Below are 26280 nucleotides of genomic sequence, written 5' to 3'. Positions count from 1 at the left end.
ACACCGAACCAGTGGTCCCGTGACCGCCGAGTGCATATAGAGGATGTTTTGTTCTCCTCCCTGTCTTCCCCAAATATAGTCAAGCATCTGATTTGCGAAATGCATACATACTTGTGTCTAGGTCACCGATTATGGTATAAAATATTTTTTTCTTATGTTAATAATTGATGGCAGTTATTGTTTACTGCCAAAGGGTGGACTGTCGAAGTCAAAAACATATTACATAAAGAGAACATACAAACTAAACACATTATGAGTCGCTATACTTGCAAATACGCGCAGCGAGCACAGCCATATATGGTAACACACGCATTTACACGGACATGCCACAGAGATGGATTCGACACTTATTTCCTGCAGTACATAATTATAATAATATCAAGCGCCAAACATCATGATGATTTAAAATTATATATATTGAAGTAATGTCATGTATGTGTATTATTTGAACGAAACAAAATAGACCGGTCATGTTTACTATTGAAGCAACCAGATTGATGTGTAGATTCATTTGATGCTTGTAGTGAAGTTGTGGGACATTGCAGCGAATAGTTATGATTACATGTATAAAAGCTAAAATCACTATTATTAGAACAATAGATATTCCAAACAGGTAGAGGACAGGAAACTCAGGCCAGCCCTTTGGATGTCTTCAAGGCTGAACCTGATCAGCATATGCAAAGGAACTGGTGACTCATCGTGAACCCCTCCCCCAGAAACTAGATAACACATTGATTACACAGGAGCTCAGGGGCTTTTTGGTCTCAGAGGATGATGAACTTGCTGCCAGTTCAGTTCCTGGTTTTGGTCTCAGAGGAAGATGGAGTCCCAGCATTACTTTACAGAGAGAGAGAGAGAGATAAGATACATTGAGGGAATGGTATTGTATGCTGGCATGTAACTGTATGTAACTATGTATGAACTGCTTACTGTGTTAGTGTAACCATGTAACAATAGGTATACTGTACTTTGTAATACATATTGAATCCATGGCCCTCATTCCGAGTTGTTCGCTCGTTCTTTTTCATCGCATCGCAGTGAAAATCCGCTTAGTACGCATGCGCAAAGTTCGCACTGTGACTGCGCCAAGTAACTTTACTATGAAGAAAGTATTTTTACTCACGGCTTTTTCTTCGCTCCGGCGATCGTAATGTGATTGACAGGAAATGGGTGTTACTGGGCGGAAACACGGCGTTTCAGGGGCGTGTGGCTGAAAACGCTACCGTTTCCGGAAAAAACGCAGGAGTGGCCGGAGAAACGGTGGGAGTGCCTGGGCGAACGCTGGGTGTGTTTGTGACGTCAACCAGGAACGACAAGCACTGAACTGATCGCACAGGCAGAGTAAGTCTGGAGCTACTCTGAAACTGCTAAGTAGTTAGTAATCGCATTATTGCGAATACATCGGTCGCAATTTTAAGAAGCTAAGATTCACTCCCAGTAGGCGGCGGCTTAGCGTGTGTAACTCTGCTAAATTCGCCTTGCGACCGATCAACTCGGAATGAGGGCCCATATCCTTTTTAATAACAAATATATACATCAATGAGCTTTGGAACTCAGATAATGTGTGGGTGTATTGTTTTCTCTTATGGGATGCAGTGTTTTGCGATGTATAGCGCACATTCAGGGGATATGGTAATAAGATGTGCAGGCGTTTACAATATATATTAGAGCGGGCAGTTTAAATATTTGTGAGAAATCAATTTAGCATTCTTAAACTCTAGCATCCTGACACTCCAGCCACCTGCACCCTGTGTCACTCCAGCCTCCTGCCATCTGTGTTACTCTGGCATCCTGCCCCCCGTGACACTGCAGACCCTGTCACTACAGCATCCTTCTCCCTTTGACTCAAACTTCCTACCCCCTTGTTACTCCAGCCTCCTGTGTTACTCCGGTTACCTGCCCCTGTGACTCTCCAGCCCCCTGACACTCTAGCCTCCTGCCCTCTGTGTCACTACAGATTCCTGCCCCTGTGTCACACGAGCCCCAATTACTCCTGCCTCCTCCCTGCCACTCCAGCATCCTAAACCCTGACAGTCCAGCCTCCTGTCCCTTGTGTTACTTCTGCCTCCTGTACCCTATGTCACTCCATCCCGTCACTTCAGCCTCCAATCCCCAGTGGCACTCCAGCCTCCTGCCCTCTATGCCACTCCAGCCTCCTTATCCCTGTCACTTCAGCCTCCTGTCCCCAGTGTCACTCCAGCCTCCTGCCCTCTATGCCACTCCAGCCTCCTTCTCACTGTCACTTCAGCCTCCTGTCCCCAGTGTCACTCCAGCCTCCTGCCCTCTATGCCACTCCAGCCTCCTTCGCACTGTCACTTCAGCCTCCTGTCCCCTGTTTCACTCCAGCCACCTGTCACTCTAACGTCATGCCCTGTGTGTCACTACAGCCTACTATATCCGGAGTCACTCAAACCTTCTGTCCCATTTTTATCTCCAGCCTCCTGAGCCAACCCACTCCCTGAGAACCTCCATCTTACCCTCTTCTTGATAGCCTACAGTGTTCCTCTTCATGGCCCCTTCATCAGTGGTGTGATGGAGGAAAGATGCCCCGAGGACTGCTGGGTCCTGATGCTCAGTGGCTGTTGGTTGACATTTGAAATAGACAATGCAGAGCGTGCCTCTTAACAGATGGCGGTGCAGTGCTGGCAGCTTACCTCATGGACATCCTGGACAATAGTCCTGCCAGCTTGTCCCCTTCAGCCACCCCTGTTTGATAGATAAAATTAACATTTAGAACTGAGTGTTCTGAACTCACTCATACCAGTGAGAGGGGTCTCTATGTATTAAGTCCAGTGAGAGAGGTAAAGTACCAACCAATCAGCTCTTACCTGTCATTTTTCAAACACAGCCTGTAACATGGTAGTTAGGAGCTGATTGGCTGGTACTTTATCAGCCTAATCCTAACCATCCCCTGTGGTGCCTAACCCACCCTCCCCACAGCCTAAACCTATCCCACCCTTCCCGCAGCCTAACCCTTACCCTCCCCCCTGCAACCTAAACATAACCTCCCTACCTCCACAGCTTACCTCTCCGGCGGCCTGGCAGTCTGTATTTCGGGATCCAGGATGCCGGAACAGCATTGTGATACTATTCAGGATGCCGGAGCCTGCATTCTGATCTGTGACGGGATTCCGGCGTCAGTGTTTTGACAGCTGGGATCCCGGGGACGTATCCCGTTGCTTGCCTTTTCCTTGGTTCTCTAACACCCCGGGGTGTCTATGTGGCTAGCGATAGGTATCACAGGTGTTGAGTGGCTTAGTGATTTTCTCTAAGATGTGTTCCCTGTACCTTGTTCGATGTGAGTGTCAGAGAGGTAGGACATTGATACATAAACAGGAAGGCAATGTAACAGCAAACTCCATGGAGAATACTCTTTATTTTACCGCAATGATTGCTGGATGGAAAAAGATCAGTTGGTTCACACAATCAAGATAATCAAGAAAATTACATTCAAGAAGATTAAATTACTTTGTGGCATTCAATAAAAGCTAATTCAATTGACAGCTCACAATACACTGGATGACTCAATGTGATTTAGGCCTAACTCAAAAAGTGGTCGATAAAGATTTTGATTTATAGTCACTCTAATCACAGTTATGCAAGTATTAATTAGTGCAGTAGTCATGAAGACAATGAAGACGAATATGATCATGAAAAAAAATTGCAAAAAAACTGATTAAAGTCTCTGAGGCTCAGAAAAACACTCTATTTTCCCTCAATGTTCCTACACACTCCCGATCTTCACAGGCAATTAGAATAGCGTTGGAGCTCGTGGATCCTACAGTATCACAGTGTTGCATTAAGATCCTGAGGTTTAGCATGAACTTGTTGCACAAAGGGTTAAGTACCTCCTTAAAGAAATAGAAGTCCAGGGGGTTTGTTTACTAAAGTCCCGATTTTGTCCAAATTTGTGTTTTTTTTCTAAGTGTCAACACGGGAATTTACTAAGTTAAAATCTCAGCAGTGTTTGGGCTATTCATAATGGTTTTCATGGCAGAGGACAGAAATACGAATGAATAGGCCATCGGTCAAACGCGGCTGTTTGTTCATACAACACAGGAATTTACTGCTCATTCGTATTTGGGTGTTTGTCCCTGAATGTTCAATTGCAGTTGTATTTTTTTGCTATTCGTAAAAAAAAGCAGCAAAAAAATAGACCTGCTTTTTCCTGGCGTGTTTGGATAGTCATGCACGGATCAGTGAGATCCGTGCATGCTTATCTGTGGAAATGGGTCTGTTTAGGTGAAAAATGTTTTTAAAAAAAATGCGTGGGGTCCCCCCTCCTATGTATAACCAGCCTCGGGCTCTTTGAGCCAGTCCTGGTTGTAAAAATACAGGGAAAAATTGTGGAGGGTTCCCCCATATTTAAACAACCAGCACCGGGCTCTTCGTCTGGTCCTGGTTCAAAAAATATGGGGGACAAAAGACGTTGGGGTCCCCTGTATTTTTTAAACCAGCACCGGGCTCCACTAGCCAGAGAGATAATGCCACAGCCAGGGGACACTTTTATACTGGTTCCTGCAGCCGTGGCATTACCCCCCAACTAGTCACCCCTGGCCAGGGTACCCTGGAGGAGTGGGGACCCCTTAAATCAAGGGGTCCCCCTTCCAGCCACCCAAGGGCCAGCGGTGAAGCCCGAGGCTGTCCCTTCCATCCGTGGGCGGTGGATGGGAGGCTGATAGCCTTTGTGTAAAATGAAAGAATATTGTTTTTTTGTAGAAAAACTACAAGTCCCAGTAAGCCTCCCCGCAAACTGGTACTTGGAGAACCACAAGTACCAGCATGTGGGGAAATAACGGGCCTGCTGGTACCTGTAGTTCTACTACAAAAAAAATACCCCTCAAAAAATACAACACACACACCGTGACAGTACAACTTTAATTGACATACATGCACACTTACACACACACATACTTACCTATGTTGACACGGAGCACATCGATCCCCTTGTCCAGAAAAATCCACGGGGTACCTGTAAATAAAAATTATACTTACAAACAATCCGGTGTAGATCTGTCCTCTTCTTTCTCCTTGTAATCCACGTACTTGTTGAAAATAAAAAAACTAATAACCCGGTCCACGCTACTAAAGGGGTTCCATGTTTACACATGAAACCCCTTTCCCCAACTGGCGGGACCCCCTGTGACTGCTGTCAGTGAAGGTCCTGCCAGCCAATCAGAGAGCGCCACGTCATGGCACTCTCCTGATCTCCTGATTGGCTGTGCGCTCCTACACTGTCAATCAGGAGGAGTGCACTGGTTACAATGTAGCGTAGCGGCGCTCCATTATAATCAATGATGGGAACTTTGCGGTCTGCGGTTAACCGCAAAATTAATTAGGGTCACTCTTGTGGGTCCAGCAGCCCTGGTCTTTACTGGTTCCAGCAGCCCAGTCTCTTTTTACCTCCCCTCCTCCTGTCTCCACTCTCTTCCGTACCGTGAGCACTGCTGCTGCCGCTGCCTGCACATCTATTCCTCCCGGCTCCCACACGGCGCACACACAATCCCCCTGTTTTGGCGGCTGCACAATCCAAAGTAGCATGGGCCGGTCAGCAGGGGCAGTGACGATGCTGCAGGTGCCGGAAAAGGGGGGGGGGGCGCACAGCCGCACAGTCTCCTAGTCTCCTCAAGCACTGCGGGGACCCGTCGGGGACACATGTAAAAAAAAAAACTTAATTGGAGAGCCATATGTGTGCTTTGGCCGGGGCCCCCCCTGTTAGAGGTGCCCCAGGGTACTGAACCCCCGTGCCCCCCCCTTGTGCACGCCAACTGAACCACCTGCACCTGCAGCCTTCCTTCCAAGTTGGCCTGCCCACCCAGAGAAGATGTTAAGTTACTGTGGTGGCTAGGCAGGTGGGCGATTGAATAATTGAATTAATTTTAAAACCAACATCCCAATCCCAGGAATCCCAGGATTAAAAAAATGGCTCAGGATTGGCCGCCCTAGTGGCACCCCAGAGAAAAACGTGTATGCCCCTTTAATTGTGTGAAACAGTGTTTTCTAAACTGAGAAGAGACATATGAGTGAGGAGCGAAGCAGAATGAAGCCAGGTGGTCACGCAGGAGGCGGAAGGCGCTGCAGAGCTAAGGCATCTGGGTGCTTGCAGGAGAGTTGCGAGAGCTGGGAAAGCAGGCATGGGATGCCTCAGCCGGAGGCCAGATGCTGCCAGGGCTAAGCAGAGGCGCAGATGCCGCGTGGAGACAGGCGTGGGTGTGCAGGAGCCATTGATAGAGTGCGTTACAGAGTCTGTCCTAATCGCTGACTTACAGGAGGGTGAGTGCTAAACCCCATTTTTCCTCATACCGCCCAGCTACCACATTGAGAAGTGTGCCCGGAGGCCTAATACAGAGAACTGCCACAGACTGACCCCATATAAAGACAGCGCTATCAGCACAGAGACATTTTTTTTGTACAATCGCTACAGAAACATTTCACTAAGTTGGAACCTAAAGACATATTTGCCAAACAAACCCTGTGTATAATTGGAATACAGTGACACTGTCTACTCTGACACAGAGAGTCAGACACTTGATTCCTGGACTTCTATTTCTTTAAGGAGGTACTTAACCCTTTGTGCAACAAGTTCATGCTAAACCTCAGGATCTTAATGCAACACTGTGATACTGTATGATCTATGAGCTCCAACGCTATTCTAATTGCCGGTGAAGATCGGGAGTGTGTATGAACATTGAGGGAAAATAAAGAGTGTATTTTCTGAGGCTCAGTGACTTGAATCAGTTATTTTGCAAAATTTCTTTCTTGATCATATTCGTCTTCATTGTCTTTGTGAACATTGCACTAATTAATACTTGCATAACTGTGATTAGAGTGATTATAAATCAGAATCTTTATCGACCACTGTTTGAGTTAGGCCTAAATCACATTGAGTCATCCAGTGTATTGTGAGCTGTCAATTGAATTAGCCTTTATTGAATGCCACAAAGTAATTTAATCTCCTTGAATGTAATTTTCTTGATTATCTTGATTGTGTGAACCAACTGATCTTTTTCCATCAATCATTGCGGTAAAATAAAGATTATTCTCCATGGAGTGCACTCACATCGAACAAGGTACAGGGAACACATCTTAGAGAAAATCACTAAGCCACTCAACACCTGTGAGACCTATCGCTAGCCACATAGACACCCCGGGGTGTTAGAGAACCAAGGAAAAGGCAAGCAACGGGATACGCCCCCGGGATCCCAGCTGTCAAAACACTGACGCCGGAATCCCGTCACATATCAGAATGCAGGCTCCGGCATCCTGAATAGGATCACAATGCTGTGCCGGCATCCCGGATCCCGAAATACAGACTGCCGGGCCGCCGGAGAGGTAAGCTGTGGAGGTAGGGAGGTTATGTTTATGTTGCGGGGGGAGGGTAAGGGTTAGGCTGCGGGAAGGGGGGGGATAGGTTTAGGCTGTGGGGGAAGGGAGGTTATGTTTAGGTTGCTGGGGGAGGGTAAGGGTTAGGCTGTGGGAAGGGGGGGATAGGTTTAGGCTGTGGGGGAAGGGAGGTTATGTTTAGGTTGCGGGGGAAGGGTAAGGGTTAGGCTGTGGGGGGAGGGTAAGGGTTAGGCTGCGGGGGGAGGGTAAGGGTTAGGCTGCGGGAAGGGGGGGTAGGTTTAGGCTGTGGGGAGGGTGGGTTAGGCACCACAGGGGAGGGTTAGGATTAGGCTGATAAAGTACCAGCCAATCAGCTCCTAACTGCCATGTTACAGGCTGTGTTTGAAAGGTACTGTGTGCTCAAAATGGGTGTGGCCAAATGCCACATGAGGCGTGGCCAATGAAAATGGGGGCGTGATACACATATTGGGGAGGGCAGATACACATATGACCCCAATAGTGCCAGATTCAAGTTGCCCCACAGTGCCAGATATACATTGCCCCACAGTGCCAGATATACATTGCCTCCACAGTGCCATATATACATTGCCCCACAGTGCCAAATATACAATGCCCCCATAGTACCAGATATATAATGCCCCACAGTGCCAGATATACAATGCCCCCACAGTGCCAGATATACAATGTCCCACAGTGCCAGATATACAATGCTCCACAGTGCCAGATATACATTGCCCCACAGTGCCAGATATACAATGTCCCACAGTGCCAGATATACATTGCCCCACAGTGCCAGATATACATTGCCTCCACAGTGCCAGATATACATTGCCCCACAGTGCCAGATATACATTGCCCCCACTGTGCCAGATATACAATGTCCCACAGTGCCAGATACACATTGCCCCACAGTGCCAGATATACATTGCCCCACAGTGCCAGATATACATTGCCCCCACTGTGCCAGATATACATTGCCCCACAGTGCCAGATATACATTGCCCCCACTGTGCCAGATATACAATGTCCCACAGTGCCAGATATACAATGTCCCACAGTGCCAGATACACATTGTCCCACAGTGCCAGATATACAATGCCCCACAGTGCCAGATATACATTGCCCCACAGTGCCAGATATACAATGTCCCACAGTGCCAGATATACATTGCCCCACAGTGCCAGATATACATTGCCTCCACAGTGCCAGATATACATTGCCCCACAGTGCCAGATATACATTGCCTCCACAGTGCCAGATATACATTGCCCCACAGTGCCAGATATACAATGCCCCCACAGTGCCAGATATACATTGACCCACAGTGTCTCTTTCATAATCCCCTTCCTTCCTCTCAGTGCACACAGCGCTGTCCATCGCTGTCATTATGGGTTTTGGCTTCCACTTTAAAATTGGCGGGTCCCGGCGCTAGCGGGCAAGGGGGCGGAGCTATGAAAATTATCTCCGTGCTGCTCGCCTCAGACAGCCGGGGACAGCTTCTCTACAGCGGCCCAGCCTCTGTGTTTGCTCGGGCGGATCACGAGTGCAGCGCCTGCAGTGCAAAGTATGTGGCCGGCCCATCGGTACGGCGTACCTGCTGCTAAATTCTTACGGGTACGCCGTACCCGAGCGTACCCACACACTTTCACCACTGGGTGTGATTCAAATGGCGCAATGATGGAGTGACGCAGGATGATGGAGTGACGCAGAATGCTGAAGAGACACAGGGGGACAGAGGCTAGAGGGGACATTGGGCAAAAGGCATCTGCTAGACAAATCCAGCAATAGAAATTTTGGGACCAAGTACACTATTGTCTCTGGGGCCCCCCTTCCCACCCCCCACCTGTAGAATGGTTGTTGTATCCGATTTATTATATAAAACCACTGAATTTGTACTTACCCTTACTTATGTTAGGGATGTGCACTGGGCATTTTTCGGGTTTTGTGTTTTGATTTTGGATTCGGTTCCGCGGCCGCGTTTTGGATTAGGATGCGTTTTGGCAAAACCTCCCTTAAGAATTTTTGTCGGATTTGGGTGTTTTTTTTTTTCCAAAACCCCACAAAAACAGCTTAAATCATAGAATTTGGGGGTAATTTTGATCCTATAGTATTATTAACCTCAATAACCATAATTTCCACTCATTTCCAGTCTATTCTGAACACCTCACAATACTATTTTTAGTCCTAAGATTTGCACCAAGGTCGCTGGATGACTAAGCTAAGCGACACAAGTGGCCGACACAAACACCTGGCCCATCTAGGAGTGGCACTGCAGTGTCAGACAGGATGGCACTTCAAAAAATAGTCCCCAAACAGCACATGATGCAAAGATAAGTAAATAAAAAAAAAGAGGTGCAAGATGGAATTGTCCTCCCACCCACCCTTATGTTGTATAAACAGGACATGCACACTTTAACAACCCCATCATTTCAGCGACAGGGTCTGCCACACGACTGTGGCTGAAATGACTGGTTGGTTTGGGCCCCCACCAAAAAAGAAGCAATCAATCTCTCCTTGCACAAACTGGCTCTACAGAGGCAAGATGTCCACCTCCTCCTCATCGTCCGATTCCTCACCCCTTTCACTGTGTACATCCCCCTCCTCACAGAGTATTAATTCGTACCCACTGGAATCCACCATCACAGGTCCCTGTGTACTTTCTGGAGGCAAATCCTGGTAAATGTCTCCACGGAGGAATTGATTATAATTAATTTTGATGAACATCAACTTCTCCACATTTTCTGGAAGTAACCTCCTACGCCGTTCGCTGACAAGGTGACCGGCTGCACTAAACACTCTTTCGGAGTACATACTGGAGGGGGGGGGGGGCAACTTAGGTAAAATAAAGCCAGTTTGTACAAGGGCCTCCAAATTGCCTCTTTTTCCTGCCAGTATACATACGGACTGTCTGACATGCCTACAGTGATGCTGTCACTCATATAATCCTCCACCATTCTTTCAGTGGTGACAGAATCATATGCAGTGACAGTAGACGACATGTCAGTAATCGTTGGCAGGTCCTTCAGTCCGGACCAGATGTCAGCTATCGCTCCTGACTGCCCTGCATCACCGCCAGCGGGTGGTTTTGGAAATGTTATCCTTTTGCTGGCAGCTCTAGAGGCGGTAGAAAATGAAGGAGGAGCTGTTGGCGGGTAACGTTCCGCTTGACTTGACAATGATCTCACCAGCAGGTCTTTGAACATCTGCAGACTTGTGTCTGCCAGAAAGAGAGATACAACGTAGGCTTTAAGCCTAGGATCGAGCACGGTGGCCAAAATGTAGTGCTCTGATTTCAACAGATTGACCACCCGTGAATCCTGGTTAAGCGAATGAAGGGCTCCATCCACAAGTCCCACATGCCTAGCGGAATCGCTCTGTTTTAGCTCCTCCTTTAATGTCTCCAGTTTCTTCTGCAAAAGCCTGATGAGGGGAATGACCTGACTCAGGCTGGCAGTGTCTGAACTGACTTCACGTGTGGCAAGTTCAAAGGGTTGCAGAACCTTGCACAACGTTGAAATCATCCTCCACTGCGCTTGAGTCAGGTGCATTCCCCCTCCTTTGCCTATATCGTAGGCAGATGTATAGGCTTGAATGGCCTTTTGCTGCTCCTCCATTCTCTGAAGCATATAGAGGGTTGAATTCTACCTCGTTACCACCTCTTGCTTCAGATGATGGCAGGGCAGGTTCCGGAGTGTTTGCTGGTGCTCCAGTCTTCGGCACGCGGTGGCTGAATGCTGAAAGTGGCCGGCAATTCTTCGGGCCACCGACAGCTTCTCTTGCACGCCCCTGTCGTTTTAAAAAAAAATTAGCACCACCAAATTTATTGTATGTGCAAAACATGGGACGTGCTGCAATTTGCCCACATGTAATGCACGCACAATATTGCTGGCGTTGTACGATGTCACAAATCCCCAGGAGAGTCCAATTGGGGTAAGCCAATCTGCGATGATGTTCCTCAGTTTCCGTAAGAGGTTGTCAGCTGTGTGCGTCTTATGGAAAGCGGTGATACAAAGCGTAGCCTGCCTAGGAACGAGTTGGCGTTTGCGGGATGCTGCTACTGGTGCCGCCGCTGCTGTTCTTGCTGCGGGAGGCAATACATCTACCCCGTAGGCTGTCACAGTCATATAGTCCTTAGTCTGCCCTGCTCCACTTGTCCACATGTCCGTGGTTAAGTGGACAGTGGGTACAACTGCATTTTTTAGGACACTAGGCACTCTTTTTCTGACGTCTGTGTACATTCTCGGTATCGCCTGCCTAGAGAAGTGAAACCTAGATGGTATTTGGTACCGGGGACACACTACCTCAAGCAATTCTCTAATTCCCTGTGAACTAACGGCGTATACCGGACGCACGTCTAACACCAACATAGTTGTCAAGGCCTGAGTTATCCGCTTTGCAACAGGATGACTGCTGTGATATTTCATCTTCCTCGCAAAGGACTGTTGGACAGTCAATTGCTTACTGGAAGTAGTACAAGTGGTCTTCCGACTTCCCCTCTGGGATGACGATCGACTCCCAGCAGCAACAAGAGCAGCGCCAGCAGCAGTAGGCGTTACACTCAAGGATCCATCGGAGGAATCCCAGTTAGGAGAGGACTCGTCAGACTTGCCAGTGACATGGCCTGCAGGACTATTGGCGTTCCTGTCTAAGGAGGAAATTGACATTGAGGGAGTTGGTGGTGTGGTTTGCAGGAGCTTGGGTACAAGAGGAAGAAGGAATTTAGTTGTCAGTGGACTGCTTCCGCTGTCATTCAAAGTTTTTGAACTTGTCAATGACTTCTGATGAATGCGCTCCAGGTGACATATAAGGGAGGATGTTCCTAGGTGGTTAACGTCCTTACCCCTACTTATTACAGCTTGACAAAGGCAACACACGGCTTGACACCAGTTGTCCGCATTTCTGTTGAAATAATTCCACACCGAAGAGGTGATTTTTTGGTATTTTGACCAGGCATGTAAATGGCCTTAATCATCCCACGGACAACAGGTGTTTTCCCGGGTGCCTGACTTAAACAAACCACCTCACCATCAGAATCCTCCTTGTCAATTTCCTCCTCAGCGCCAGCAACACCCATATCCTCCTCATCCTGGTGTACTTCAACAGTGACATCTTCAATTTGACTATCAGGAACTGGACTGTGGGTGCTCCTTCCAGCACTTGCAGGGGGCGTGCAAATGGTGGAAGGCGCCACCTCTTCCCGTCCAGTGTTGGGAAGGTCAAGCATCGCAACCGACACAATTGGACTCTCCTTGGGGATTTGTGATTTAGAAGAACGCACAGTTCTTTGCTGTGCTTTTGCCAGCTTAACTCTTCATTTTTCTAGCGGGAGGATGAGCGCTTCCATCCTCATGTGAAGCTGAACCACTAGCCATGAACATAGGCCAGGGCCTCAGCCGTTCCTTGCCACTCCGTGTCGTAAATGGCATATTGGCAAGTTTACGCTTCTCTTCAGACGCTTTTAATTTATATTTTGGGTCATTTTACTGAACTTTTGTTTTTTGTTTTTTTTAAATGCTCTCTTCTATGACATTGGGCTTCGGCCTTGGCAGACGACGTTGATGGCATTCCATCGTCTCGGCCATGACTAGTGGCAGCAGCTTCAGCACTAGGTGGAAGTGGATGTTGATCTTTCCCTATTTTACCCTCCACATTTTTGTTCTCCATTTTTTTAATGTGTGGAATTATATGCCAGTAATATATCTAGAATTAGACGGCAGTAATGTCTGGAATTAGATACCACTAGATAGATACCAGATACCACTGTGACTGGAATGATGATGACCTATGCACAGTGACAGGACACTACCACAGCACCCTACAGCAGCAAGATGCAGCACAAGACACTGGACTTTTAGTCACCACATTGCAGCACTGATACTGAGCACAGATATTGAGCACTGTTCAGGATAATAGAACTGACACTGGGCAGCGAGAACAGCACTGGACTACTGTACTGTACTACTATATACTGGTCACCACAATGCAGCAATGATAATAATGAGCACAGATATTGAGCACTGTTCAGGATAATAGAACTGACACGGAACAGCAAAATACAGCAGTGGACTACTGTACTGTACTACTATATACTGGTCACCACAATGCAGCAATGATAATAATGAGCACAGATATTGAGCACTGTTCAGGATAATAGAACTGACACGGAACAGCAAAATACAGAAATGGACTACTGTACTGTACTACTATATACTGGTCACCACAATGCAGCAATGATAATAATGAGCACAGATATTGAGCACTGTTCAGGATAATAGAACTGACACTGGGCAGCGAGAACAGCACTGGACTACTGTACTGTACTACTATATACTGGTCACCACAATGCAGCAATGATAATATTGAGCACAGATATTGAGCACTGTTCAGGATAATAGAACTGACACGGAGCAGCAAAATACAGCAATGGACTACTGTACTGTACTACTATATACTGGTCACCACAATGCAGCACTGATACTTAGCACAGATATTGAGCTGATATTTAGCTGATATTGGGCTATTCAGGCAGAGAACGTAGCCACGTCCTCTCCGCTCAATCTACAATACACAAGTGAAAATGGTGGCGACGCTCGGCTCTTTATATGGAATCCGAATCTCGTGAGAATCTGACAGTTCAGGTTTTGCGAGTATGGCGGGAAGAACCAAGGCTGCCTCGGACCCGTGTAAACCATGTGAAGTTCGGGGGGGTTCGGATCTCGATGAACCGAACCCGCTCATCTCTACTTATGGTTGGACCTGTTACCTGCAGGCTGGTCAGTCACAGGCTCACTGTGTACTGCAGGCTGGTCAGTCACAGGCTCACTGTGTACTGCAGGCTGCTCAGTCACAGGCTCACTGTGTACTGCAGGCTGCTCAGTCACAGGCTCACTGTGTACTGCAGGCTGGTCAGTCACAGGCTCACTGTGTACTGCAGGCTGCTCAGTCACAGGCTCACTGTGTACTGCAGGCTGGTCAGTCACAGGCTCACTGTGTACTGCAGGCTGGTCAGTCACAGGCTCACTGTGTACTGCAGGCTGCTCAGTCACAGGCTCACTGTGTACTGCAGGCTGCTCAGTCACAGGCTCACTGTGTACTGCAGGCTGGTCAGTCACAGGCTCACTGTGTACTGCAGGCTGTTCAGTCACAGGCTCACTGTGTACTGCAGGCTGTTCAGTCACAGGCTCACTGTGTACTGCAGGCTGGTCAGTCACAGGCTCACTGTGTACTGCAGGCTGCTCAGTCACAGGCTCACTGTGTACTGCAGGCTGCTCAGTCACAGGCTCACTGTGTACTGCAGGCTGGTCAGTCACAGGCTCACTGTACTGCAGGCTGGTCAGTCACAGGCTCACTGTGTACTGCAGGTTGGTCAGTCACAGGCTCACTGTGTACTGCAGGTTGGTCAGTCACAGGCTCACTGTGTACTGCAGGCTGCTCAGTCACAGGCTCACTGTGTACTGCAGGCTGGTCAGTCACAGGCTCACTGTGTACTGCAGGCTGCTCAGTCACAGGCTCACTGTGTACTGCAGGCTGCTCAGTCACAGGCTCACTGTGTACTGCAGGCTGCTCAGTCACAGGCTCACTGTGTACTGCAGGCTGGTCAGTCACAGGCTCACTGTGTACTGCAGGCTGTTCAGTCACAGGCTCACTGTGTACTGCAGGCTGGTCAGTCACAGGCTCACTGTGTACTGCAGGCTGCTCAGTCACAGGCTCACTGTGTACTGCAGGCTGGTCAGTCACAGGCTCACTGTGTACTGCAGGCTGGTCAGTCACAGGCTCACTGTGTACTGCAGGCTGGTCAGTCACAGGCTCACTGTGTACTGCAGGCTGGTCAGTCACAGGCTCACTGTGTACTGCAGGCTGCTCAGTCACAGGCTCACTGTGTACTGCAGGCTGGTCAGTCACAGGCTCACTGTGTACTGCAGGCTGGTCAGTCACAGGCTCACTGTGTACTGCAGGCGGTCTGAGTGTGCATAATGAATATGCAGATCACTAACTCTCAGCTGGATGCTGTGCGCTCCGCAACATGATTATGCTCCTGCATCCCGAGTGAAGAGACGCATTGCACATGATGTCATCACTAGTGATGAGCGGGTTCGGTTCCTCGGAATCCGAACCCGCCCGAAGTTCAGGTTTTTTTACACGGGGCCGAGCGACTCGGATCTTCCCGCCTTGCTCGGTTAACCCGAGCGCGCCCGAACGTCATCATCCCGCTGTCGGATTCTCGCGAGGCTCGTATTCTATCGCGAGACTCGGATTCTATATAAGGAGCCGCGCGTCGCCGCCATTTTCACACGTGCATTGAGATTGATAGGGAGAGGACGTGGCTGGCGTCCTCTCCGTTTAGATAGAGAGTGAGACACTTGATTTACTGGAGCATTAGGAGTACTCAGAGAGTGCAGAGTTTTGCTGATAGTTATACTAGTGACCACCAGTTTTATTTATTATTTAATATAATCCGTTCTCTGCCTGAAAAAAAACGATACACAGTCACATACCATATCTGTGCTCAGCCTCAGTGTGCTGCATGATAATATCATCTATGTATATCTGACTGTGCTGAGTAGTGCTCACTGCTCACACAGCTTAATTGTGGGGGAGACTGGGGAGCAGTTATAGCAGGAGTACATATTTAACAGTGCACACTTTTGCTGCCAGAGTGCCAGTGTGACTGACCAGCAGTGACCACCAGTATATTGTCTGCCTGAAAAAGTTAAACACTCGTGTGGTGTTTTTTTATTTTATTCTATAAACGCATTCTGCTGACAGTGTCCAGCAGGTCCGTCATTCATTATATTTCTATCTTCTTCATACTAGTAGTTTAGGAGTCTGCAGTGCTGACAGTGTCCAGCAGGTCCGTCATTATATAATATATACCTGTCCTGCAGTAGTGATATATATATATATTTTATATCATTATCATCCAGTCTATACTAGCAGACGCAGTACGGTAGTCCACGGCTGTAGCTACCTCTTTGTCGGCAGTCGCTCGTCCATAATTGTATACCTACCTGTGGTGGTTTTTTTTTCTTCTATCTTCTTCATACTAGTAGTTTAGGAGTCTGCAGTGCTGACAGTGTCCAGCAGGTCCGTCATTATATAATATATACCTGTCCTGCAGTAGTGATATATATATTTTTTTTTTTATATCATTATCATCCAGTCTATACTAGCAGACGCAGTACGGTAGTCCACGGCTGTAGCTACCTCTGTGTCAGCACTGGCAGTCGCTCGTCCATAATTGTATACCTACCTGTGGTGGGTTTTTTTTTTCTATCTTCTTCATACTAGTAGTTTAGGAGTCTGCAGTGCTGACAGTGTCCAGCAGGTCCATCATTATACAATATATACCTGTCCTGCAGTAGTGATATATATATATTTTTTATATCATTATCATCCAGTCTATACTAGCAGACGCAGTACGGTAGTCCACGGCTGTAGCTACCTCTGTGTCGGCACTGGCAGTCGCTCGTCCATAATTGTATACCTACCTGTGGTGGGTTTTTTTTTTCTATCTTCTTCATACTAGTAGTTTAGGAGTCTGCAGTGCTGACAGTGTCCAGCAGGTCCGTCATTATATAATATATACCTGTCCTGCAGTAGTGATATATATATATTTTTTATATCATTATCATCCAGTCTATACTAGCAGACGCAGTACGGTAGTCCACGGCTGTAGCTACCTCTGTGTCGGCACTGGCAGTCGCTCGTCCATAATTGTATACCTACCTGTGGTGGGTTTTTTTTTTCTGTCTTCTTCATACTAGTAGTTTAGGAGTCTGCAGTGCTGACAGTGTCCAGCAGGTCCGTCATTATACAATATATACCTGTCCTGCAGTAGTGATATATATATATTTTTTATATCATTATCATCCAGTCTATACTAGCAGACGCAGTACGGTAGTCCACGGCTGTAGCTACCTCTGTGTCGGCACTGGCAGTCGCTCGTCCATAATTGTATACCTACCTGTGGTGGTTTTTTTTTTTTTTCTATCTTCTTCATACTAGTAGTTTAGGAGTCTGCAGTGCTGACAGTGTCCAGCAGGTCCGTCATTATACAATATATACCTGTCCTGCAGTAGTGATATATATATATTTTTTATATCATTATCATCCAGTCTATACTAGCAGACGCAGTACGGTAGTCCACGGCTGTAGCTACCTCTGTGTCGGCAGTCGCTCGTCATCCATAAGTATACTAGTATCCATCCATCTCCATTGTTTACCTGAGGTGCCTTTTAGTTGTGCCTATTAAAATATGGAGAACAAAAATGTTGAGGTTCCAAAAATAGGGAAAGATCAAGATCCACTTCCACCTCGTGCTGAAGCTGCTGCCACTAGTCATGGCCGAGATGATGAAATGCCATCAACGTCGTCTGCCAAGGCCCATGCCCAATGTCATAGTACAGAGCATGTAAAATCCAAAACACCAAATATCAGTAAAAAAAGGACTCAAAAATCTAAAATAAAATCGTCGGAGGAGAAGCGTAAACTTGCCAATATGCCATTTACCACACGGAGTGGCAAGGAACGGCTGAGGCCCTGGCCTATGTTCATGGCTAGTGGTTCAGCTTCACATGAGGATGGAAGCACTCAGCCTCTCGCTAGAAAAATGAAAAGACTTAAGCTGGCAAAAGCACAGCAAAGAACTGTGCGTTCTTCAAAATCACAAATCCACAAGGAGAGTCCAATTGTGTCGGTTGCGATGCCTGACCTTCCCAACACTGGACGTGAAGAGCATGCGCCTTCCACCATTTGCACGCCCCCTGCAAGTGCTGGAAGGAGCACCCGCAGTCTAGTTCCTGATAGTCAGATTGAAGATGTCAGTGTTGAAGTACACCAGGATGAGGAGGATATGGGTGTTGCTGGCGCTGGGGAGGAAATTGACCAGGAGGATTCTGATGGTGAGGTGGTTTGTTTAAGTCAGGCACCCGGAGAGACACCTGTTGTCCGTGGGAGGAATATGGCCATTGACATGCCTGGTGAAAATACCCAAAAAATCAGCTCTTCAGTGTGGAAGTATTTCAACAGAAATGCGGACAACATTTGTCAAGCCGTGTGTTGCCTTTGTCAAGCTGTAATAAGTAGGGGTAAGGACATTAACCACCTCGGAACATCCTCCCTTATACGTCACCTGCAGCGCATTCATCATAAGTCAGTGACAAGTTCAAAAACTTTGGGCGACAGCAGAAGCAGTCCACTGACCAGTAAATCCCTTCCTCTTGTAACCAAGCTCATGCAAACCACCCCACCAACTCCCTCAGTGTCAATTTCCTCCTTCCCCAGGAATGCCAATAGTCCTGCAGGCCATGTCACTGGCAATTATGACGAGTCCTCTCCTGCCTGGGATTCCTCCGATGCATCCTTGCGTGTAACGCCTACTGCTGCTGGCGCTGCTGTTGTTGCTGCTGGGAGTCGATGGTCATCCCAGAGGGGAAGTCGTAAGACCACTTTTACTACTTCCACCAAGCAATTGACTGTCCAACAGTCCTTTGCGAGGAAGATGAAATATCACAGCAGTCATCCTGCTGCAAAGCGGATAACTGAGGCCTTGGCATCCTGGGCGGTGAGAAACGTGGTTCCGGTATCCATCATTACTGCAGAGCCAACTAGAGACTTGTTGGAGGTACTGTGTCCCCGGTACCAAATACCATCTAGGTTCCATTTCTCTAGGCAGGCGATACCGAAAATGTACACAGACCTCAGAAAAAGACTCACCAGTGTCCTAAAAAATGCAGTTGTACCCAATGTCCACTTAACCACGGACATGTGGACAAGTGGAGCAGGGCAGACTCAGGACTATATGACTGTGACAGCCCACTGGGTAGCTGTATTGACTCCCGCCGCAAGAACAGCAGCGGCGGCACCAGTAGCAGCATCTCGCAAACGCCAACTCTTTCCTAGGCAGGCTACGCTTTGTATCACCGCTTTCCAGAATACGCACACAGCTGAAAACCTCTTACGGCAACTGAGGAAGATCATCGCAGAATGGCTTACCCCAATTGGACTCTCCTGTGGATTTGTGGCATCGGACAACGCCAGCAATATTGTGTGTGCATTAAATCTGGGCAAATTCCAGCACGTCCCATGTTTTGCACATACCTTGAATTTGGTGGTGCAGAATTATTTAAAAAACGAGAGGGGCGTGCAAGAGATGCTGTCGGTGGCCAGAAGAATTGCGGCACACTTTCGGCGTACAGGCACCACGTACAGAAGACTGGAGCACCACCAAAAACGCCTGAACCTGCCCTGCCATCATCTGAAGCAAGAAGTGGTAACGAGGTGGAATTCAACCCTCTATATGCTTCAGAGGTTGGAGGAGCAGCAAAAGGCCATTCAAGCCTATACAACTGAGCACGATATAGGAGGTGGAATGCACCTGTCTCAAGCGCAGTGGAGAATGATTTCAACGTTGTGCAAGGTTCTGCAACCTTTTGAACTTGCCACCCGTGAAGTCAGTTCAGACACTGCCAGCCTGAGTCAGGTCATTCCCCTCATCAGGCTTTTGCAGAAGAAGCTGGAGACATTGAAGGAGGAGCTAACACAGAGCGATTCCGCTAGGCATGTGGGACTTGTGGATGGAGCCCTTAATTCGCTTAACAAGGATTCACGGGTGGTCAATCTGTTGAAATCAGAGCACTACATTTTGGCCACCGTGCTCGATCCTAGATTTAAAACCTACCTTGGATCTCTCTTTCCGGCAGACACAAGTCTGCTGGGGTTCAAAGAACTGATGGTGAGTAAATTGTCAAGTCAAGCGGAACGCGACCTGTCAACATCTCCTCCTTCACATTCTCCCGCAACTGGGGGTGCGAGGAAAAGGCTCAGAATTCCGAGCCCACCCACTGGCGGTGATGCAGGGCAGTCTGGAGCGACTGCTGATGCTGACATCTGGTCCGGACTGAAGGACCTGACAACGATTACGGACATGTCGTCTACTGTCACTGCATATGATTCTCTCCCCATTGAAAGAATGGTGGAGGATTATATGAGTGACCGCATCCAAGTAGGCACGTCAGACAGTCCGTACTTATACTGGCAGGAAAAAGAGGCAATTTGGAGGCCCTTGCACAAACTGGCTTTATTCTACCTAAGTTGCCCTCCCACAAGTGTGTACTCCGAAAGAGTGTTTAGTGCCGCCGCTCACCTTGTCAGCAATCGGCGTACGAGGTTACATCCAGAAAATGTGGAGAAGATGATGTTCATTAAAATTAATTATAATCAATTCCTCCGTGGAGACATTGACCAGCAGCAATTGCCTCCACAAAGTACACAGGGAGCTGAGATGGTAGATTCCAGTGGGGACGAATTGATAATCTGTGAGGAGGGGGATGTACACGGTGATATATCGGAGGATGATGATGAGGTGGACATCTTGCCTCTGTAGAGCCAGTTTGTGCAAGGAGAGATTAATTGCTTCTTTTTTGGTGGGGGTCCAAACCAACCCGTCATTTCAGTCACAGTCGTGTGGCAGACCCTGTCACTGAAATGATGGGTTGGTTAAAGTGTGCATGTCCTGTTTATACAACATAAGGGTGGGTGGGAGGGCCCAAGGACAATTCCATCTTGCACCTCTTTTTTCTTTCATTTTTCTTTGCGTCATGTGCTGTTTGGGGAGTAGTTTTTGGAAGGGCCATCCTGCGTGACACTGCAGTGCCACTCCTAGATGGGCCAGGTATTTGTGTCGGCCACTTGGGTCGCTTATCTTAGTCACACAGCTACCTCATTGCGCCTCTTTTTTTCTTTGCGTCATGTGCTGTTTGGGGGGTGTTTTTTGGAAGGGCCATCCTGCGTGACACTGCAGTGCCACTCCTAGATGGGCCAGGTGTTTGTGTCGGCCACTAGGGTCGCTTAGCTTACTCACACAGCTACCTCATTGCGCCTCTTTTTGTTCTTCTTTGCATCATGTGCTGTTTGGGGGGTGTTTTTTGGAAGGGCCATCCTGCGTGACACTGCAGTGCCACTCCTAGATGGGCCAGGTGTTTGTGTCGGCCACTTGGGTCGCTGAGCTTAGTCATCCAGCGACCTCGGTGCAAATTTTAGGACTAAAAATAATATTGTGAGGTGTGAGGTGTTCAGAGTAGACTGAAAATGAGTGGAAATTATGGTTATTGAGGTTAATAATACTTTGGGATCAAAATGACCCCCAAATTCTATGATTTAAGCTGTTTTTTAGGGTTTTTTGAAAAAAACACCCGAATCTAAAACACACCCGAATCCGACAAAAAAAATTCGGTGAGGTTTTGCCAAAACGCGTTCGAACCCAAAACACGGCCGCGGAACCGAACCCAAAACCAAAACACAAAACCCGAAAAATTTCCGGTACTCATCACTAGTCATCACACTATGCAGGGCCCTGCAGCATCATATCAGGCTTTCCTAATTATATTGTTCCCGGCAAATGGCAGCTCACCGCTAATACCCTACCACTATAACTGGCTACCACTGGTTGTTTCGGGCCATGGGAATCTCATGGACTCTCAGAACCTTAGGGCATGATAGATACAGGCTTACCCCTAGTCCCCCCCGGTTGCCTGCTCCCGGATAATGAATACTGAATGCCGACTGAGAGCCTTATTCAGGTCGCATCGCAATCACTATGCAACCACAGTTTCTGAGGAAGGTGCGCTCCGCACACGTGCAGGATGGGACCTGGATCGCATTAACTGTGAATGCCCCTGCCTGAGTGACAGACAGAGGCATTTGAGGGGCGGGCGTGTGGCGGCGACCGAGCATTTTTGGGCGTTGTCAATGGAAAATGGGGGGGGGGGGGGGTCGGCGGCGTTGTAGGGGCAGCTGCGTCACACGCAGCCGCTCTGATCGAGAAAACGGCGGTGGGACTACACAATTTCTGCAACCACGCCTGTCATTTATTTACAATTACAGCGTGATCGCAGTGGGCGGGCGGCGAGTCGCATGCTGTGCAGATTCCGCTAAATAAGCAGAATCTGCAATCCTTACTGAATACACTATCTGCCCAGGGAGGAGCAGTTTCTTCAGAGGATCCCCATTGCAGAGAGACCTCCATATACCATAGGTAAGGTGTATTTTTATTTAGTACACACAAAAAACCTAGTTTTTCACCCTGGATTGGGTATAAATCATTATTTGTCCATTATGGAAGTGTTTTTATAGTGGAAGCTATTAGCATGTAACGTCTCTATGATTTCATTACTGGGCTCAGGGTAAAGTGTAGATAAACGTGTCAGCGCCATTTTCGCTCTATCTGGTGAGCAGAACCAACACTCATTTCTTGGTTATAGATAAAGAAAATGAATTCCCCTGTTGAACTTTTTATTTCTTTATATGGTTGTAAACTATTGCTGATTATTTTAATTTGTTCCATGGCGCAAAGTCCGGCTCTAATTTCTGTACCTGTATTTGTGACTTGGATATTGGCACACACCCTGTGTACTGTAATACAGATTGGCTGCACCAGAAAGGAGCTCACATACAATATATATATATATATATATATATAGATAGATAGATAGATAGATAGATAGATAGATAGATAGATAGATAGATAGATAAAGACAAAAGTCCGGCACTCACGCTTGCAGTAGAAACAACTGGTCCGGTGCCTAACCTCTCAGAATGAGCATGTAGAAGAACGTATGGTGGCACTCAGAAAAAACGACAGCAGAGGCAACGCTGATGCGGTCAACGTTTCAGGGATGCCTCCCTTTTATCAAGACACGATCTTGATAAAAGGGAGCCATCCCTGAAACGTTGACCGCATCAGCGTTGTCTCTGCTGTCGTTTTTTCTGAGTGCCACCATACATTCTTTTATATATATATATATATATATATATATATATATATATATATAGCCAGCAAAAAAGAGGTGGCACTCGGAGGCTTTAAAGTGCAAAATAGATTGTATTCCACAAGAGAAAACTAACGTTTCGGGGTCACAATACCCCTTTGTCAAAGTGAACGTTTGACAAAGGGGTATTGTGACCCCGAAATGTTAGTTTTCTCTTGTGGAATACAATCTATTTTGCACTTTAAAGCCTCCGAGTGCCGCCTCTTTTTTGCTGGTTGTGGATCTCCCTTGGAGGGCACCGGAGCCTGTACTCAGAAGAAAGTGGGAGTGCCGGTCCGTGTGGACTATATATATATATATATATATATGTAACCCTCCTACCCCTTCACTATATTGAGGGCTATGTATAATTTGGCGTGCCTCCACTCAAGCAAATATAGATACACCCGGGTTTGCTTGAGAGAACCCTACCTAATATAGGCAGTGGGTGTTGTGAGTGTCTTGCCGTAGATATTGATTTAATATAGGGAGATTGCCTCACCTACTTAATCCGGTACTTTCTTGGTTTTCAGGTTGCCCTCACGGTACAGGACTCTCCAGGATCAGGATCTCGTGAATACACCGGACAGGCGACCTTAGGTAAGTAACTTTATTGTCACCCTTAACATTTAATTAATCATCATGTAGATCAAATCAAATGATGCTTTACATCCGCTAAAACAATACTTATTACAATATGATGCCACAAAGTCAATGCATGCAATACAAAAAATATAAAATAACCACAGTCTGATGGACTGTGGACCTGGGTTTTACCTTGTACCTTCTGCGCAGTTTACCTAATAAGTTACCTTAAGTGATCACTTTAAAGTTCAATGGTTAGGTGTGGCCACAACTGTTGTTTTAAAATCCAATAGTGGTATTGTAAATAGTGTACCAAACTACTAGTCACTAAGAGTTAGTAAGCTATCCAGGCCGTAGCAGCACAATATCCTGCGTATGTAGAAACAATGTATCTCTAGTCGGTTGAATCTGTTTCTATCTCAGAAATTAACCCATGTGAGTCGTCAACAATAGCGCTTGGATTTACTCTCAAATTCTTGTCTCCCTATAATAACTTGTGGAGAGTAATAATGTCTTCCAGGGTCAATTACGTGGCGAATTAATAATCCTGTTCTATTCCTAGGAACCTTCTGATAGCGAAAAAGGGAGAGCATGCAATTAGTTGCTGTCTAGCTGGCAATGAAACAGTTAGTAGAGTCTTTGTAGACAGCAGTGTGATGCATAGGATGAAAGCATACAGGGAAGTATGCAGTAGTATTCAAGCTGCCAGTTACATTCCATTAGGCACACATAACCAGTCCCATCCCTATAGCCTGTCAATAATCATGTCTGCGCTGTTTAAGATGAATTATTCTGGTACTGGACTTCATGGGCCTAAGCTCAATAAATGTACCATTGTATCTGGGGTTAGCTGTATAATGTAATTGGTTGTATCTATAACAGGGGTGCTGCTGCGGGAGCTCAGTAGGAGATAATTTTACAAGGCACTCCTGTTCCGCCTCATCGGGGCTGTCCCTGGTTTAGTCTACGGAGTGCAGCCTGCTGAGGGAAGCTTTCAGACCCGCCTCCCGCTGTCACTCGCCGCTCCCGGCCACCTCCCACTGTCACTGACCACTTTGGGGCCTGATTTGTGGGGCAGCTCCGCCTCTTGATCCGCCCAGCGAGGGATAGCGTGGCTGTGGACTCACCAATCTCGCTGCCCACCGCCACACGGGGTCACGATCAGGAGACTCCTCTTCCGCTCCGCCCAGCGGGATTTGCTAATGTCGGAGCCCGTTGCCGCTCGCCGCAGACGGCCACACTGAGTCTCGCTATCCACTTCACCGGGGGCCGCCGGGGAACTTGATCAGTCTCTCTCCCCCAGAGCCGCCGTCCAGAGCCAGGTCTGTCGCACTTTTTAGAGTCCTCAGGCAGTACACAGCTCTGTCTCCTCCAGCTGAGTCCCAGGCACACCTTCTCCGTCCGTTTAACTGTCGTCTCTCCCTCCAGCTCTCTCAGCTCATCTTTGGCATGCGGGCACTTAACTTCCCTGCATGAGGTACTTCTAGAAAAGTCTCAAGCCCAGCTCATGCCACTTTGATCCCCATGGTCCATATCCCTATAAACCTGGGCTATTATTGTTCTGGACTTCACACCCATGTGTAGTTTATATCATACATATCATACAATTATATACATTTACAATTAGTTCATACCATCACATACATTTATCCCCCATATATGATCATATATTATAGGGGCTACATATATATATATATATATATAAAATTTTATTTATACCCCTTTCACATCTCCAACACCGGATCCCACCCGGGAATTGGAAACGGGTCCTTCCCGGGTGGGATCCAGCATTGGAGCCTCAGTGCTGGCTTCCGGACCCGGCAATATGCCGGCCCCGTTGCCATAGCAGCGGGAGGCGGAGCCGGCAGCGGGGGTGGAGGCAGTGCTGGGAGATGAGCTCACACTAACCCGGTATTCAGCCCGGGAATAACCCTTCTTATTACCCGGGTTGAATTACCGAGTCAGGCGACCCGGTAATTCTCCAACTCCCCTTTCACATCACACACTGACCCGTGTCGACTCAATATGCCGGCTCGATACCGGGTTATTTTTGCGATGTGGAAGGGGTATATTACAGTACTGGGGGCACCATTCCATGCAATGGGAACTAGGGGTACTGTGTGGGATCATTTGAACCTAGAGCACTACAATAAGGCATCATATATACAGGGGCACTGTAAGGCGTACCGCGACCTGGGGGCACTGTGTTGTATAATGGGAACTGGTGGCGCTGTGTGACATCACGCCATGCTTAAATCCATAATGCCAACATTGTACAAATGTTTTAAATAACATTACAATCATGTCTGCTTCATTTCTCTTATAGACAGAATGAAAAAAACAGCAAAACCTTCCTGGATTTAAATAAAATTAAATAGAAAGAATAAATGTTTATTGAATTAGCGCAGTTGTGTCATCTAATAATGGCAATAACAGGACACGTATCCAGTAGAACAAGTGTAATTGCAACACTTGTCACATGTAGTAGTAGCGTAACCCATGCAATGGCGCTGTGGACGCTTACTGCCGGAGGCAACCCCATTTA

At 47.4% G+C, this 26280-nt stretch overlaps 1 protein-coding gene and 1 long non-coding RNA gene across 7 annotated transcripts in view; one reads left to right on the top strand and one right to left on the bottom strand.

Moving 5' to 3' along the window:
* The window catches only part of LOC134987321 (beta-1,4-galactosyltransferase galt-1-like), a 103054-nt gene that overhangs the window by 24652 nt on the left and 52122 nt on the right, over positions 1-26280 (top strand). For 2 of the 3 annotated variants that reach the window (XM_063950486.1, XM_063950485.1), the window contains exon 2: positions 23684-23750. The gene's annotated coding sequence lies outside the window, so the exon portion shown is untranslated. Of the gene's footprint in view, positions 1-23681; positions 23751-26280 lie in introns of those variants that run through there. The other variant, XM_063950487.1, reaches the window with a different exon arrangement.
* LOC134987323 (uncharacterized) lies at positions 396-25380 on the bottom strand. 4 transcript variants are annotated; one of them, XR_010192991.1, is made up of 4 exons: positions 23963-25380; positions 23653-23745; positions 2478-2706; positions 396-837 (listed from the first exon to the last, which is right to left on the bottom strand). It is a non-coding gene; the product is annotated as an uncharacterized LOC134987323 (long non-coding RNA). The 4 variants fall into 4 exon arrangements; XR_010192993.1 differs by having other exon boundaries at positions 24787-25380; XR_010192992.1 differs by having other exon boundaries at positions 24863-25364.

This window comes from Pseudophryne corroboree, assembly GCF_028390025.1.
Source record: "Pseudophryne corroboree isolate aPseCor3 chromosome 8 unlocalized genomic scaffold, aPseCor3.hap2 SUPER_8_unloc_7, whole genome shotgun sequence".
Taxonomy (NCBI): domain Eukaryota; kingdom Metazoa; phylum Chordata; class Amphibia; order Anura; family Myobatrachidae; genus Pseudophryne; species Pseudophryne corroboree.
Note: the sequence above shows the minus strand (reverse complement) of the source record. Positions and strands in the feature narration are given on the sequence as shown.